Source organism: Rosa rugosa, chromosome 3, assembly GCF_958449725.1.
Source record: "Rosa rugosa chromosome 3, drRosRugo1.1, whole genome shotgun sequence".
Taxonomy (NCBI): Eukaryota; Viridiplantae; Streptophyta; class Magnoliopsida; order Rosales; family Rosaceae; genus Rosa; species Rosa rugosa.
Genome location: NC_084822.1, coordinates 35,941,117 through 35,956,327, shown reverse-complemented (window position 1 = coordinate 35,956,327; position 15,211 = coordinate 35,941,117). Strand labels below are relative to the sequence as shown.

The window sequence follows — 15,211 nt, the reverse complement described above, 5'->3', positions numbered from 1 at the left end:
CATTCATAAAGTTACACTCACCACAAGTAACTTCATTACCGACGTTCTAATCTTTTTGAGTATTTGCTTGATACAAACACACCTAGTAAATTGTAATACTGTAAAAGGGAAGTAACTGAGAAAGTAGCAATACTTGGGAAGCAATGGCAAAAGTAAAAAAAAAAAAGGCCAGAAACTAAAGACTAGCAAGGCATCATAAGGGAAGGTTAAATTCTATTTAAAAATAAAAGGAAACAAATCCCGCTACACCACTGGTACAATTTCGTGGAGATGTGGATTCTACCAATACTGATGCAATCAATATTGGAGATGTGGACTCTAACAATACTAGTACAATCAATGGAGATGGAGATTCTACCGATACTGCCTGCTATGGTCGCAGATTCTACCAATACTAGTGTGGTCGATGGAGATTGTACGTACCATGATCGATGGAGATACTACTAATACTAGTATGATGGATGCAGAATTTTCTTCTAGTAGTAGTAGAGTTGGTGGAGATTATACTAATTGTACTAGAGTTCATGGACATTGTACAAGGTTTGATAATGATGAAAACCAGTTGCAACGATATAATCAGAAGAAACAAAGGATGAGACCGAATTGGGAAGAAGAGGATCATCAACGTGTTTTTCCCCGTAGTTGGTTGTGGAATGGGGATTATATGAACTCGAGGTCTGGTTATACTCTCGTTGGGATAGGGATGCTCGTGGGTTTCTTTTGCCAAGAGGTTACCAGTATCATGAGGAAGATGATGATTTTAAAGAAGAGGGATGCATGCCGAAGCAGAGGAATTTTTATGACTGGTTTGTACGTGATGGAAATTGCTAGGGTGGTCTGTGATTGGTACTACCTTGATGACGAAGCCAAGCAGCAACAGCCGGAGCATTGAGCTTTTTTCTGTAAGTTGGCAGTAGGCCTCGTCAACGGTCACCCGGCCCGGCCCTGTATAGCGGGCTTGGGCCGGCCGAGCCAGACCTTAAATAATGGGGAGCTAGGCTTTATTGTAAATTGAAGGATCCAAACCCGTCTATATAAAGTGGACCTTGTGGGCTTTTTCAAGCCAGACCTTGCGAGCTTTTTCGGGACGGGCATTGTGGGCTTTATTTATAATAAATATTTAAAGACACTAATTTTTTTATAAATCTATATTTAAAGGCATGATCACCTAACTTTTTAAGGGGCTGTGAGAGACAAGTGAATCTGACGGCTGAAAATAAATGCACAGTTTTAAGTTATTATAATTTCTGTTTTTATATTTAATATTAAGATGTATTTGTCCATCACAGTCCCTTAAAACTGTCCCTTAGGTGAGCAAATCCGTCTATATTTATATATCATACATTCCAAAGAGCAACCTCTATCAATTCAAAGAAAATGGGAAAACCAACCGTTGGATGTGATTATTACAATAAATTATGTGTGTGGGTAAAAATTTAGTCAACTTCACCACAGTTTCGAACACGATCAGATTGGTCAACCATAGTCATTTGTATGTTTTCTTGGTTGACCGATGGCATAACGACCGCAAAACATGCTTATTTTTTTACATCACGTTTGTAAATATTTCATCGATGGATGTGCGTGGACATAAGATAAAAATTTCAATTTTAATTACAAATACGTTTGTCTATACCAATTTACCTCCTAAAGTTGCATAACTTATACATTGCATTTAAATTGTTGAGGTTCATTTTAAAGCAAACATGAAGTGGAAAATGAATTTGGAGAAACCAACCGCTCGATGGAGAGATTGTAACGTTTTATGGTGGTTGTAAAAATTTCAGCCAATTTGGTTCTCGTTTCGAATTCGATCAACTAGGTCAAAGTTACTCCTATAAACCTATATTTATATATCATACACTCTAAAGAGCAACCTTTATCAATTCAAAGAAAATGGAAAAATGATCATTACAATAAATTATGAGTGTGGTAAAAAATTTAGCCAATTTCACCATATTTTCAAATCCGATCGAATTGGTCAACCGTCGTCACTTGTATGTCTTCTTAGTTGACCGATGGCATAACGACCGCGAAACGTGCTTATTTTTTCACATTACGTCTGTAAATATTCCATCGATGGATGTGCATGAACATAAGATAAAAACTTCAATTTTAATAACAAAGACATTGGTCTATACCAATTTGCCTCCTAAAGTTGTATTAACTTATACATTCTATTTAAATTGTTGAGGTTCATTTTAAAAATTCCATCAATGGAAAATGAATTCGGAGAAACCGGTTCGTCAGCTTCTACGCATTAATGGGACTAAGGTCAGCAAGATAATGGTTGATACCGGCGCGGCTGTAAATGTCATTACTACAAGGACCATGCAGCTTTTGCGAATCAAGAAGGAGAAGATCCAGTCTACCTCTCTCACATTGAAAAACTTCACGGGCACAGTAACCAAGACATTAGGTTTACTGTTCCTAAAAATCAAGGTGGGTCCTGCGAAAAGCGTTTATGCGTTCTTCGTTACAGATTGTTACGCGGCCTATAGTGCCATTCTGGGAAGAGATTCGATTCATCGGAGCTATTGTGTTCCGTCAACACTCCACCAAGAGCTGATCATGTGGAACAAGGTGACAGATAAGGCTGAGATAATTAAAGCAGACCCTCGCCCTTTCTCTGTTTCCACAAATTATGTAGATGCCAAGTACTATTTGGAGCCAATTACTCCATTGCAAGTCAGTAACATCGACAACAAGGGCCGCCCCACAGGGGTGACGGTTTCTGAGTTGGCACAGTGGGGGCTCACGCTCGCAAAAGAAGACCTAGCGAGGCCCGGCCATGCTGTGCCCCACGCAATGGGTAATTCATGGATTACGACCTTCCATAGGAAGGGATAGAGGCCTTCCATTCCTTGTACGAGAGGCTATCCTCATACTTGGTGGGAAAATAGGCCTACGATCGAGTCATGACCTTAGAAATTGTTAATGAAGAGTTCACTGACCAAGAAGAGATTTAGCTTGCTCCAACGGCATTGGATGACACACCTCCGAAGGTTAGGGACCCTACTGAAAAGGTCAATCTGGGAACAATTGATGAGCCTATAGAAGTGGCTATCAGCGCTTACTTAGAGCCTAGCGAGAAACAGAGGTTCGTCGACTTATTGTTGGAATTCAAGGACTGCTTCGCGAAAAAATACGAAGACATGCCAGGCCTATCACCAGACTTGGTATGCCACCAACTACCAACGCTGCCTGATAAGAGGCCTGTAAAGCAAAAGCCGCGAAGAATGAACTCGGAGACCCAAGTTCTGGTCAAAGAGGAAGTCGAAAAGATGCACAAGTCGGGCATTATTAGGGTAGCCAAGTACAATCAGTGGTTGTCCAATATAGTGCATGTTCGCAAGAAGAATGGTAAGATGAGGGTCTGCGTGGATTACAGAGACCTTAATTTGGCTACACCTAAAGACGTCTACCCCATTTCGGTTGCGGACATGTTGGTAGACGCAGTTGCAGGGCACAAACTGTTGTCTTTCATGGACGGTACAACGGGATATCACCAGATTCCGGTCGCAGAAGAAGATAGACACAAAACTGCTTTTAGATGCCCAGGTTTCATAGGAGTTTTCGAATACGTGGTCATGCCTTTTGGTTTGAAGAACGCGGGAGCCACGTATCAGCGAGCAATGAACCTAATCTCCCATGACATCTTAGGGAAGATTCTAGAGGTCTATATAGATGACGTAGTCATTAAATCCAAGCAGCAGTGTAATCCCATTACGGATTTGCGAAAAATTTTCGAACGTATGCGGCGTTTCAAGCTAAAGATGAACCCTGCGAAATGTATGTTTGGGGTTCAAGCAGATGATTTCCTGGGATTCATTGTCCATCAAAGGGGCATTGAGGTCCCTAAGGATAAGGCAAACGCGGTCATCAACGCATCTCCCCCGCGAATGAAAAAAGAGTTACAACGACTACTGGGAAAGATCAACTTTTTGCGACGATTCATTTGTAACTCTACAGGCAAAATCCAGCCGTTTTCCCCACTGCTGAAGTTGCAAGGACAGAACGAGTTTGTGTGGGAACCTAAACATCAAGAGGCTTTCGACAAAATCAAGGCCTATTTGGTGAGCCCGCCAGTGCTTGTTCCTCCCAGAGCTGGTTTTCCATTAAAGTTGTATATTTCAGCAGCTGAGGCTTCCATTGGCAGCCTCCTCGCTCAGGATGATGAAGATGGTGTCGAACATGCCATCTTTTACCTCAGTAGGACACTCACAGATTGCGAAACAAGGTACACTCCAATGGAAAAGCTGTGTGTTACATTATACTTCTCAGCATGCAAGTTGCGGCATTACATGTTGTCCTTCACTACTTGCATCATTGCTCAAACCGATCTAGTCAAGTATATGCTATCGCGACCTATCCTAAGAGGCCGTATTGGCAAGTGGGTGCTCGCCTTATCAGAATTCTCGCTACAGTATGTCCCACAGAAAGCAGTAAAGGGGCAAGCCATGGCAGACTTTTTGGCACATCACCCTATGCTGGATGTCCCCGCGGTTAGAGATTTAGAGGTCGCTGCCACAACTTTAGATCGCCCGGATTTGGTGTGCTTGCCAGAGTACGCCGCGCTTGTCAAGCCACAATCTCACTCCAGCCCTGGGTGTTATATTTTGACGGGTCAAGAACGAATACGCTAGCAGGAGCATGAATTGCACTGGAGAATCCGGCTGGAGATCACTTTTCGTACTCATTCCAGTTGGAGTTTCAATGTACCAACAACCAGGCTGAATATGAGGCCTTAATCATTGGCCTAGAAGTACTGCTAGAAATGGGAGTCAAAGATGTACAAATACTGGGAGATTCTCTCCTGGTCATCAATCAGCTGCGCAAAAAGTTTAGGTGCGTTAGCTTCGCGTTGGTTCATTATTTAAACAGGATATTAGAACTGTTAGACCAGTTTGATGACGTGGATCTTGAGCACATTCCTCGAGAACGAAATTTTGCAGCGAACGAGTTGGCCCAATTGGCAACAGGGGTAACATTGAGATATGGCGTGCACGAGAGAATCCTTAAAGTCGAGCGTTGCACGTTTCCTTCATGGATGGCGAGAAGAGATCCTCCAGACGATACCTCAGTCGCGACCTTGGAATCCATTGACGTGGATTGGCGCATCCTTTTGATCAATTATGTCAAGCATCCTGATCAGACCACAGATAGAAGGATTCGCTATCTTGCCCTCAAGTACTTCCTCAGAGGTGATGAACTTCGCAGACGAGGAGAAGATAGCGTGGATTTCAGATGTGTTTATGGCCGCGAAGCGAAACAACTCATGCGCGAAGTTCATTTTGGCATTTGCGGCGCTCACCAAGTAGGTCCGAAGATGGGATGGTTTCTTAGACGACATGGATATTTTTGGCCCAGTATCTTGAAGGATTGTATCGCGTTCGCTAAAGGTTGTTTGGACTGCCAAGCTCACGGACCGGTCCAACATGTCCTTAATATTCCAATGCAGCCCATTATAAAGCCTTGGCCCGCAAGAGGATGGGCGCTGGATTTAATTGGAATGATTCACCCACATTCATCACTTCAACACAAGTTCACCATCGTCGTGACTGATTTCTTTACAAAATGGGTTGAAGCAGAACCTTTAAAGGAAGCATCTGGTGGCACGTTGCGACAATTCCTATTCAGAAACATCATCTGCAGATTTGGGATCCCAGAAGTTTTTGTTTCGGACCGGGGGGCAGCTTTCGTGGGTGGTGAAGTTGATAAACTGGCAAGAGAGTGGGGAATACAATTCGTCCATTCCAGTCCTTATTATGCTCAGTCTAACGGTCAAGCGGAGGCCAGCAACAAGATCATCATCAATTTGCTGAAGAAAATGTTGGAAGCTAATCCACGACAGTGGCATGAGACACTTTATGAAACTCTTTGGGCCTACCGCACCTCTAAGCGGAATCCCACCGCGACAACACCTTATGCTTTGATGTTTGGCCATGATGCAGTCCTGCATTTGGAAGTCAACGTCCAATCATTACGAGTTCAAGAGCAACATCATCTCATTGGAGAAGACTACGTTCAGGCTATGTGGCAGGAACATGAAAACCTTAGTGAAAAGTGCTTAGAGGCTTTAGATAGTTTGGTCATGGAAAAGCAACGAGTCGCTCACGCCAATGACAAGCGGACGTGGGGAAGGAGTTACAGCGAATGAGAGTTGGTTTGGAAAGCAATTCTCCCGCTTGGCGAAAAGTTAGATGGTCGCAGCAAATGGACTCCAAGATGGGAAGACCCGTACATTATCTATAAAATCTTAGAGAAAGGAGTTTTTCATCTCAAGGACCTGGATGGAGATGTCCATCATAACCCTATCAATGATAGATACTTGAAGAAATACTTTCCCAATGTCTGGGACTCAGAGGAGTCGTAGATAGTTTCTTCGCATAAGACATGGGGGCAATTCTAGTGTTCCTACACTCGCGAAGCCCATTAATGAAGGCCTGTTTTTGAGGCCCATAATCATTTTTTTTTTAAGAATCAGTCCTTGTATAACTTAGGTCCTGAATTCCACCATATATGAATATTCATGCTATATATTTTTTTTAAAAGGATTATAAATACAACTCTAAGGGGGAAATTCTAGTGTTCCTACACTCACGAATCCCATTCATGAAGGCCTGTTTTTTAGGCCCATAATCGTTTCTTCGCTACGCATAGCAACACTACATTATACTAAGCCGAGTCAGCGGCTCCGGAAAATTTTTCCAGCTTTGTCTCTTCTTTCGCAGAGAAAACACCTTCGCAGGAAAATAGGGTCGAGCCGTAGGAGTTGAGGCTGAGCTCAAGGGAAGTGTGAGAGCTACCGCCGTGACCGCCACCTCCATCGGAAGTAGTCTTCATGTTGCCAAAGATGTCCTCACCATGCACGGGAAACAGTGGAAGGTTTCAATCTCCTGGTGATCTTCTCCTCGTTGTTCCATGAAAGTTTGTTCTCCATTCATGTCAAAGAAAGTAGAACTAGTTCCCCCTCTAGCTGAGATTGAACAATCCCTAGAACTCTTCTCCATGTTCATAAATCCATAACCGTCATAGTTCCCCATCTGCCCGTTAAAAGCAATCACACCAGCTGAAGAAGCAGAAGTAGATGCAGAAGATCCGAAGTTAATATACTGATCCTCAGGTTTCCAATTGGTAACATTACCATTACCAACAAGCCCTGATCCTTGCATGGGCACATGAACATCCGAAATGGACCTCTTCTTCTGCTTCTCCCGAGCCTTTTGGTTCGCGAACCAATAAAAGACGTTCTTGCCCTTGATCTTGCCGTACCGTTTTAGCTGGAGACAGATCCTCTGAATCTGCTCTGTAGTTGGGGACCTAACTCCCTTGTTGTAGAAAAGCTCCTTGAGGATTCATATCTGATCTGTAGTGGGAATCCACCTGGTACTGCTCTTCCTGCGAAGCATGTTAGCACTACTCCCGGCTGCTTTGTTACTTTCTCCATCCTCGGTTGGTTGTCGGTTTTGTGGTTCCATTGGTGATGGGTTGAGAAAATGCGAGAATTGAAGATTGGTGATGATGAGTAATTAAGAAAGATTGCTGACAAACAGGTGTTCGTAATAAAGGAAGGGTATTGTTAAGGATCTGAAACTCAAAGGAAGGTTTTTGGTGTGAACGTTCCCATCCCCAGAATGCACCTATTTATAGGAACAGGGCATGTAAATCTCCACCCTTGATGGACAGTCTCAGAAAAGCATCTCCACCCTTGGATAGATGATCGAAGAGAAGAGTCAAACTAAGTGTCAGTAAAGCGTGATTAAAGTTGCCCTAAATCTCGGAAAAGAAGGGATTATTGGCGCATGGGGGAACCGAACGGTTTTCGATGAGGTAACTGTTCCATTTTCAATATTATCTTCTCACGGTGGAGTTTTCAACAGTAACTGCGAAGTTAAAAACTCATTAAGAAGATAAAACCAAGAGTTTTTGAGTTGGGGCCAGCAAGTGGTGGCAAAAAAATAAATATTTTCTCAAAACCCTCGCCGCGAGGCTCTTTTTGAAGTCAAGCATATTTTAAAAGTTCATATTATTTCAATATACAACTATGAGGGCCTATATTTGGGGCCATGCGAGACACAATTATTGGCTCCTCACGGATATTTGAATATCAGGATAAGAAAATAGTATTGCATTCATAAAGTGGCTTTGCGGCCAAAAGCAGTACATTCATTACAAAGCCAAAAGTGGCTAAAATACAAAACAGGAATCTTCATATATCTTCTTAATCTTTTCTCAAGTGGAAGCAGCTATGGAATCCAATGTTGGGTTGAGCCGCGCCATTATCCCAAGGAGGGGCAGACTTCAGGGAAGGAAAAAGAGGAGTAACGGAGCCCCCGCGCCCCTTCAAATGGAAGCGGCAGAGGAACCCAACATAGGCTTGGCCAACGCCATTATCCATGAGAATGGGAGACTCCAGTGAAAGAAAATGGAGCCTCCAAGCCCCCTCAATTAGAAGCAGCTATGGAATCCAACGTCGGGTTGAGCCGCGCCATTATCTCCAGGAGGGGCAGAGAGTGAAGGAACCGAATATCGGCTTCAGTCTCCACACCCCCTTTAGCCTTGGTAACAACTATTAGTTGGACATGAAGTATGGGAATAGCCATTCTGTAGCTTGAACACATTCCTTCAAAGAGTCCATCCCTTCTCATCCCTCCGAGATTCTATCAAGAAGAGAAAGGTGGAGAAGGAGGTGATAACCAAAGCCCTTCTCATCTGGAGGACTCGGTTTGGTCCGACTCCAAAAGGAAGGGATTCGAGGAAGGATCTTTGGCTTCATAGTGGCTTTCCTTCCTTCCCCGATTTGCTCCAAGTACGGGATCCTAACAAAGATGAACAGAAATGATCGGAGATCCCGCACTAATGGAGCTCCCCACGCTGTTTTTTTCCCTGAAAGCCTATACATTCCATCCAGGCTTTCAAAGAAAAAAATCACGGGGTTGCTTAAGATTACGCCATAAAACCTAAAATTTAGAGGCTAAAGGTCATTTCATGAGGGGAAGATTTGTGAAGAAGGAGAAAGAGAAGCAAGGACTGAAAGCCATTTCTTGAATGTTTCAGAAGATTTGTTGTGAGTATTCCCTGCCCAAAATACAACTATTTATAGGGACTTAAGGAAAATTCCCACCCTTGGATGGATGGTCAAAGTGTCAAACCGATGTTAGTAATTCCAAATCTCGGGAAAAAGGGATTAGTAGCATGTGAGGAGCGGTTTTTGAGGAGTTAGCTATTATTAGAGGATTAATAGCATGTGAGGAGGCCGAATGGTTTTCGAGGAGGCCTACAAAGATTGGCCCGCAAAGCTCAATTTCAAGTAAAGTTCCTCCACGCAGAGTTTCGCCGCAATAGCACCAGCTTCGGCCTGAGTGGCCCATTATCTGATACGTGTCAGGCTGCGGCCCATTTCTTCAGAAGTAGCCAAAGGTTCATTGAGTTGAGCTTTTTCTGCAACAATCTCATTCTCAACAAAGGCTAAACGGGCTTGGAGGTCCTCGATCCGAAGTTTGAAGTCGGACCTTTGGATTTGAAGTTCCCGCAGGCAGATGGCTCGCTCATTTAAAATACCGCGGGAGATGTCCATTTCTCGAGAGAGGCTATTCAAAGCCTCTCGAGCGTCGTGAGCCTGGGCGTTTGCGGCCGAATGACGTCGGCGGGCCCTACCAAGTTCATTCAGCAGAACATCAATGTCACTAAATTGCTGCAGGGTCAATGCCTTCTCCTGGCAAAGATACCTTAGGTCTTCCAAGACTCACGGGAGGATGTCAATCTCCAATACCCAAGGACCCAGATGTTCGTGAACCACCATCATAGCCTCATCCACAGCAGAAGGAGGAGTTACCTCCAACACCCTCATCAATCTCTCTAATCTAGTGGGAGGAGGAGGAGGCGGCGGAGGCGCAACAGGATCACGAACCACCAATGTAAAAGGGTGGATAGCTTCCTCAATTTCGTCATCTTCAACATGTTGGTCTATCCCTTCAGCCGCAGGAGAATCTGGAAACTCAACTTGCGGCTCACCATGGGCAAGTGGAACAGATTCAAGCACAGAGCTGTTAGCCAAATAGCCACCCTCAAGTATAAGGGATACAAGTAATAGTATAGAGATTTAAGAAAGGTTGTCGAACCCACGAGGATTGGATTCCTTTCACTAGCTAGGGTATTAACCTAAGGAGAGCTAGAATATACAAATGTACAATCACAAACCTAAATTTACAAGGAAATCTAGGCTTATGGTGAATATGTGCATTGTGGTGATAGTGAAATGTTTTTGGTTTTTGAAGATAGTTTTGAATTGAAAACAATTAGCTCAAATGTAAACTAAATTACTCTAAACTAAAATAGTGATATAATGGATGAAGTTAGGGGTTGGATTGTCTACCACTAACCTCCCTTGCAAGTATAGAAATTCAAATACAAGTGATGATATTCTAATTTCCCAATTACCCTCTTTGCATCCGGATAAGACTACAAAGGCTTAAACTCCTTTGATGGTATCAATTCCAACCGGATAAGTCTAGAATTAACTACCTAAGAACAAATTCTATTACCGGTTAAGTCTCAATTCATTGTTCCTAGATGCATAAAGTTTTGAGTTTAGATAATCATGCAAGCAAACCAATCCTAGATCTAGGTGATTTTAACTCACAACCTTCACATGCACATAGAGGATGCTATCATGCTATTAATGTTCAAGGTTAACTACTCCCTAAATATTTTTTCATGAGATGACAAACACAACACATTCAAAATAGTTAAGTTTGAATGAATGCATTCACTTCTTGAATTAGCATATGAAGATGAAAATCATAAATAACATCAAATGCAAATTAAAACATCAATTCATACAAGTTTGGCTAGGGCTTTCAACCCTAGCCCCAACAAAGTACTACTCACTCATAATTACATATACTAAATTCATAATCAAATTAAACACCAAAATATAATCTAGAGTAAAAGGGATAGAGTTGGCTTAGTGGTGTGTCGGATGGTCCCCAAGCTCACGTCTTGGTGGTGATGGTGGTGGTGGTGATTCCCTCTCCTTCTTGCTCTTGAAGATTTGATGATAAAAGATAGTGAAGCTTGCATTATGTATTATGTGAATAGGTGGAGTAGATGGAGAAAATGATGATAGAAAAGAGAGTGGAGAAATGATGTAGTAGTGGTGGTGTTAATGGAGGTAGAGGATAAGAAATGGTGGTGGTGATGGAGGAGATAGAGTAGTATGGATAGTATGAGTTTGGATTTTGGGAGGTGGAGATGGAGGTTTTGTGAAGGAGATGAAGAGAGAAAGAAGATGTAATGGATGAAGGAATTGGTGATTTTCTTCTTTGTTGTAGCCTCTATTTATAGGCTACCAAGCAAAACTATTTGGCTTTAAACAAATGATGATGGGTTAGGTTTGAGCATTTAAACATTAATGGAATTTGTTAGGTTTGAATATTTAAACACTAATGGAATTTGTTAGGTTTGAGTCACTTTCTAGTTTCTACTCATTTTTCCTTCAATTAATTCTCCACCAAGACTTCAGATTTTTCCTGTGACTTCTTCATATGAAATGATCCACCATGAGTGTAGATCATTGTGTCAAATTTTCAGAATTTATTTCCATGCCATTAGGCCGAAATCGCTGCTGGACTCCTTACAGGTCCAGTTTTCCAGTTTTGCTTCTGCATAAAATTAGGCTGACTGTTTGAAGGCCTTCCACTTCTATTTGGCTCTTGCACTCTTCATAAGAAATGTTTCTTAGAATGTCGAGAATGGATCGGGAAGGTTTCAGCTCATTTAAAGTTCATTTGGTCAGGTGGTCGCTCCTTCTTCCTTGCTTGGCTTGGTTTCTCCTATCCGGAGTAGGAAAATGTGTAAAGTTGACATTTTTAGTGCATTTCCATTTTTCTCCATCATTTCCTAGCATGATAAGGAAAACATAATAAATTTATATAAATAAACACAAAGGTTAAGCAAAAGTACAAGATTAGGGAAATAATGAAATTGGATTAGTCAACATTAAATTTGGACTTTAGAACAAGTAATTTCCATGTTTTAGGGGACAAATATGTATATGAATTATGATCCAACAGTAGGGGAGGGCGATCATGTGAGGTAGAATCCATTTTGGCATGAGTTACTCCCACATAGTGGTTTAGGCCCATTTGCAAGCACTTCTGGATCCAAAAACCCGTCATGAACGTTGTCCTCTTCCTAGACACCATTCCACATAGGCTATACTTACTAAGATGAAAAATGTCATAAGTGTGAAAACAGTTCAACAAGTGTTAATAAAGACCGCCCTCAACCTTAAGGGACCTGAACTAAGTACCAATAAGGGGTTTAGGCCAATATTAAAAAAAAAGACTTCACCTATTCCTCTTAATTTACAACTTACAATTAAAACACTAACACACTTTTTATTTATTTATTTATTGGCAAATTTCTACCAACTTCTAATCCAAAAGAAATAAATCTAACTATCAAATATTTAATTTTGCAACTAAAAAGTGAAATTGCAATAAGGAATAAGCAAATAGCAACTAGCAAATAGGCAAGATTAAACTATTTAAGAAAAAAACAGAGCTCCAACATTTAGCAGAGAGAAAACCAGAGTGTGTTCCCTCCGGCGGCTCGCCCTCGTGGCGGCGTCGTCGGACGGGATTGGAAGGGGCCTAGTGCCCGGTGGTGGTTGTCCATGTAATAAATCCCGTCAGAGAGGACGCTGCGTGGTGGTTTCGCTGCCCAAACCGCGTGGTGGCTGTGCTTGCGGGCTCGGTGGCTTGAGTGTGGGGCTGGGCTCGCTCTCCCCACGACCGGAAGGCGGTCTGCAAGTGGTGGTGTCGTCCAAAGGAGTGAAGGCTGGATCTGAGGGGCTCAGTTCAGATCGGAATCCGATCTGGGGAGGTTGGCGAGGCTGGGTTATGTCTGGGTTGGATCTGATCAGAATTTTTCGATCGGGTTCAGTTCGTGTGGATCCGATCTGGAGAGGGGAAGGCTTGGGAGAGGCGGCTCATCTATTTGGTGTGCTGGGAATGAGGAAGGGCTGGTGGGTCGACTTGCGTCCTCATGCTGCAAGGGAGGTGCCGGAGGAGGCACTGCCGGTGATGGAACGATGAAGGAGTTGCAGACGGGGTGGTGGGGAGATGCTTGCAGATCGGTGGCGAGATGCTTGCAGGCAGCTGTTCTCTTCGATTGGGCTAAGTGGGGTTTGGGCCTGGGCTTGGGCTATGGGCCCAATTTCCCTTTATTTTATGTTTTATTGTCTTTGGTTTTTATTAGTTAACTGTGGCTTTATGCCGGTAATAAGCCCTTACCGAGTAGTGGTAGGGCGACGTGGGCTTGGTCCTGGACTGCACACCTTGTGTGTCTTGTCTGCTCTGGCTAGGCGGCGAGTTCCTTGCTTCGTCAAATGATCGCAGCCTCCCAGTGGCAGGATGAAACTTAGTGTCACCGAAATTGTTTTTCGGTGGCAACATAGTGGGAAAGCTGATAGAAATAGTAAATTATGACTCCGCGTGAGCACAATCTTTCCGGTATGTCACCACCTTTGTAAAGCGAATAGAGTAGCCAATGATGCACTCTTCGCTAATTGGTGCTCGTTAGAATACATATTTTCTGTAGAGACTCTCGTTATGATCTCGGGTTGTTCTCTTCATGCTTATTGTAATCTGGGGTTTAGGTATCATGTCCCCCCCCCCTCCCCCAATGTATTCTGAGGTTTCATTAATGGTCAAGGCTTGAGGGCAGCCGTACTGATCCTATTTCAAAAAAAAAAAAAAAAAATTTTTTTTTTTTTTTTCAACATGCTCACACTTTATCTTTTTCTTACCACAATTTACTAATTTACTTATCAAAGTACTTACCACAAATTCGTAAATAAGGTGACTACCACAAAAATTAACAAAACAAAGAAAATAAGAACAAAAGTTGAAACACAAAAAAAAAAAAAAAAAAAAAACTAAAATTTCTAGCTACCCTAAGGCAAACCGAGCTAGGAATCGGATTTTACTCCAATCCCCGGCAACGGCGCCAAAAACTTGTTAGCCAAATAGCCACCTTCAAGTATAAGGGGTACAAGTAATAGTATAGGGATTTAAGAAAGGTTGTCGAACCCACAAGGATTGGATTCCTTTCACTAGCTAGGGTGTGAACCTAAGGAGAGCTAGAATATGCAAATGTACAATCATAAACCTAAATTCACAAGAAAATCTAGGCTCATGGTGAGTATGTGCATTATGGTGGTAGTGAAATTGTTTGTTGGATAGAGTGGTGAACCAAATTAAAATAAATGCTCAAATATAAACTAAACTAGTAAAATAATGGATGAAGTTAGGGGTTGGATTGTCTACCACTAACCTCCCTTGCAAGTATTGAAGTTCAAATACAAGTGATGCTATTCTAATTTTCCAATTACCCTCTTTGCATCCGGATAAGACTACAAAGGCTTGAATTCTTTAATGTTATCAATTCCAACCGGATAAGTCTAGAATTAACTACCTAAGAACAATTCCTATTACCGGTTAAGTCTCAATTCATTGTTCCTAGATGCATAAAGCTTTGAGTTTAGATCATCATGCAAGCAAACCAATCCTAGATCTAGGTGATTTTAACTCACAACCTTCACATGCACATAGAGGATGCTATCATGCTATCAATGCTCAAGGTTAACTACTCCCTAAACATTTTTTCATGAGATGACAAACACAACACATTCAAATTAGTTAAGTTTGAATAAATGCATGCGTTCACTTCTTGAATTAGCATATGAAGATGAAAATCACAAAAATATCAAATTTAAATTAAAACATCAATTCATACAAGTTTGGCTAGGGCTTTCAACCCTAGCCCCAACAAAGTAACTACTCACTCATAGTCATACAAATTGGCATCAAATCTATAAAGTAAATCAAGGTAAATTAAAGAGTTAAGGGAACAAAGAACTAGCTAGTTGAAGCTTGACAAATCAATGGGTAGCTTCTCCTTCATTTTTCTCCTTCAATGCTCCTTGAATCCTCCTTGATGGTGGAATGGATGGATGATGAACTTCTTGATGGTGATGATGAATGGAATGGTGATGAAGATATGATGCTCCTTTGGCTAACTTTGAGTGGTAGTGATAGAGTTTATGGTGGTGGAAGATGGTAGTTGTGGGTTTGGATTTTGGGAGGTGGATATGGAGGTTTTATGATGGAGATGAATAGAGAAAGAAGATGTAATGGGGTGG

General features: G+C 42.2%; 1 pseudogene; it reads right to left on the bottom strand.

Annotated features, from left to right (window-relative positions):
- Positions 1-6,678: 6,678 nt before the first annotated feature.
- On the bottom strand, positions 6,679-7,481 carry LOC133737656 (protein WUSCHEL-like; annotated as a pseudogene).
- Between the last annotated feature and the right edge of the window lie 7,730 nt (positions 7,482-15,211).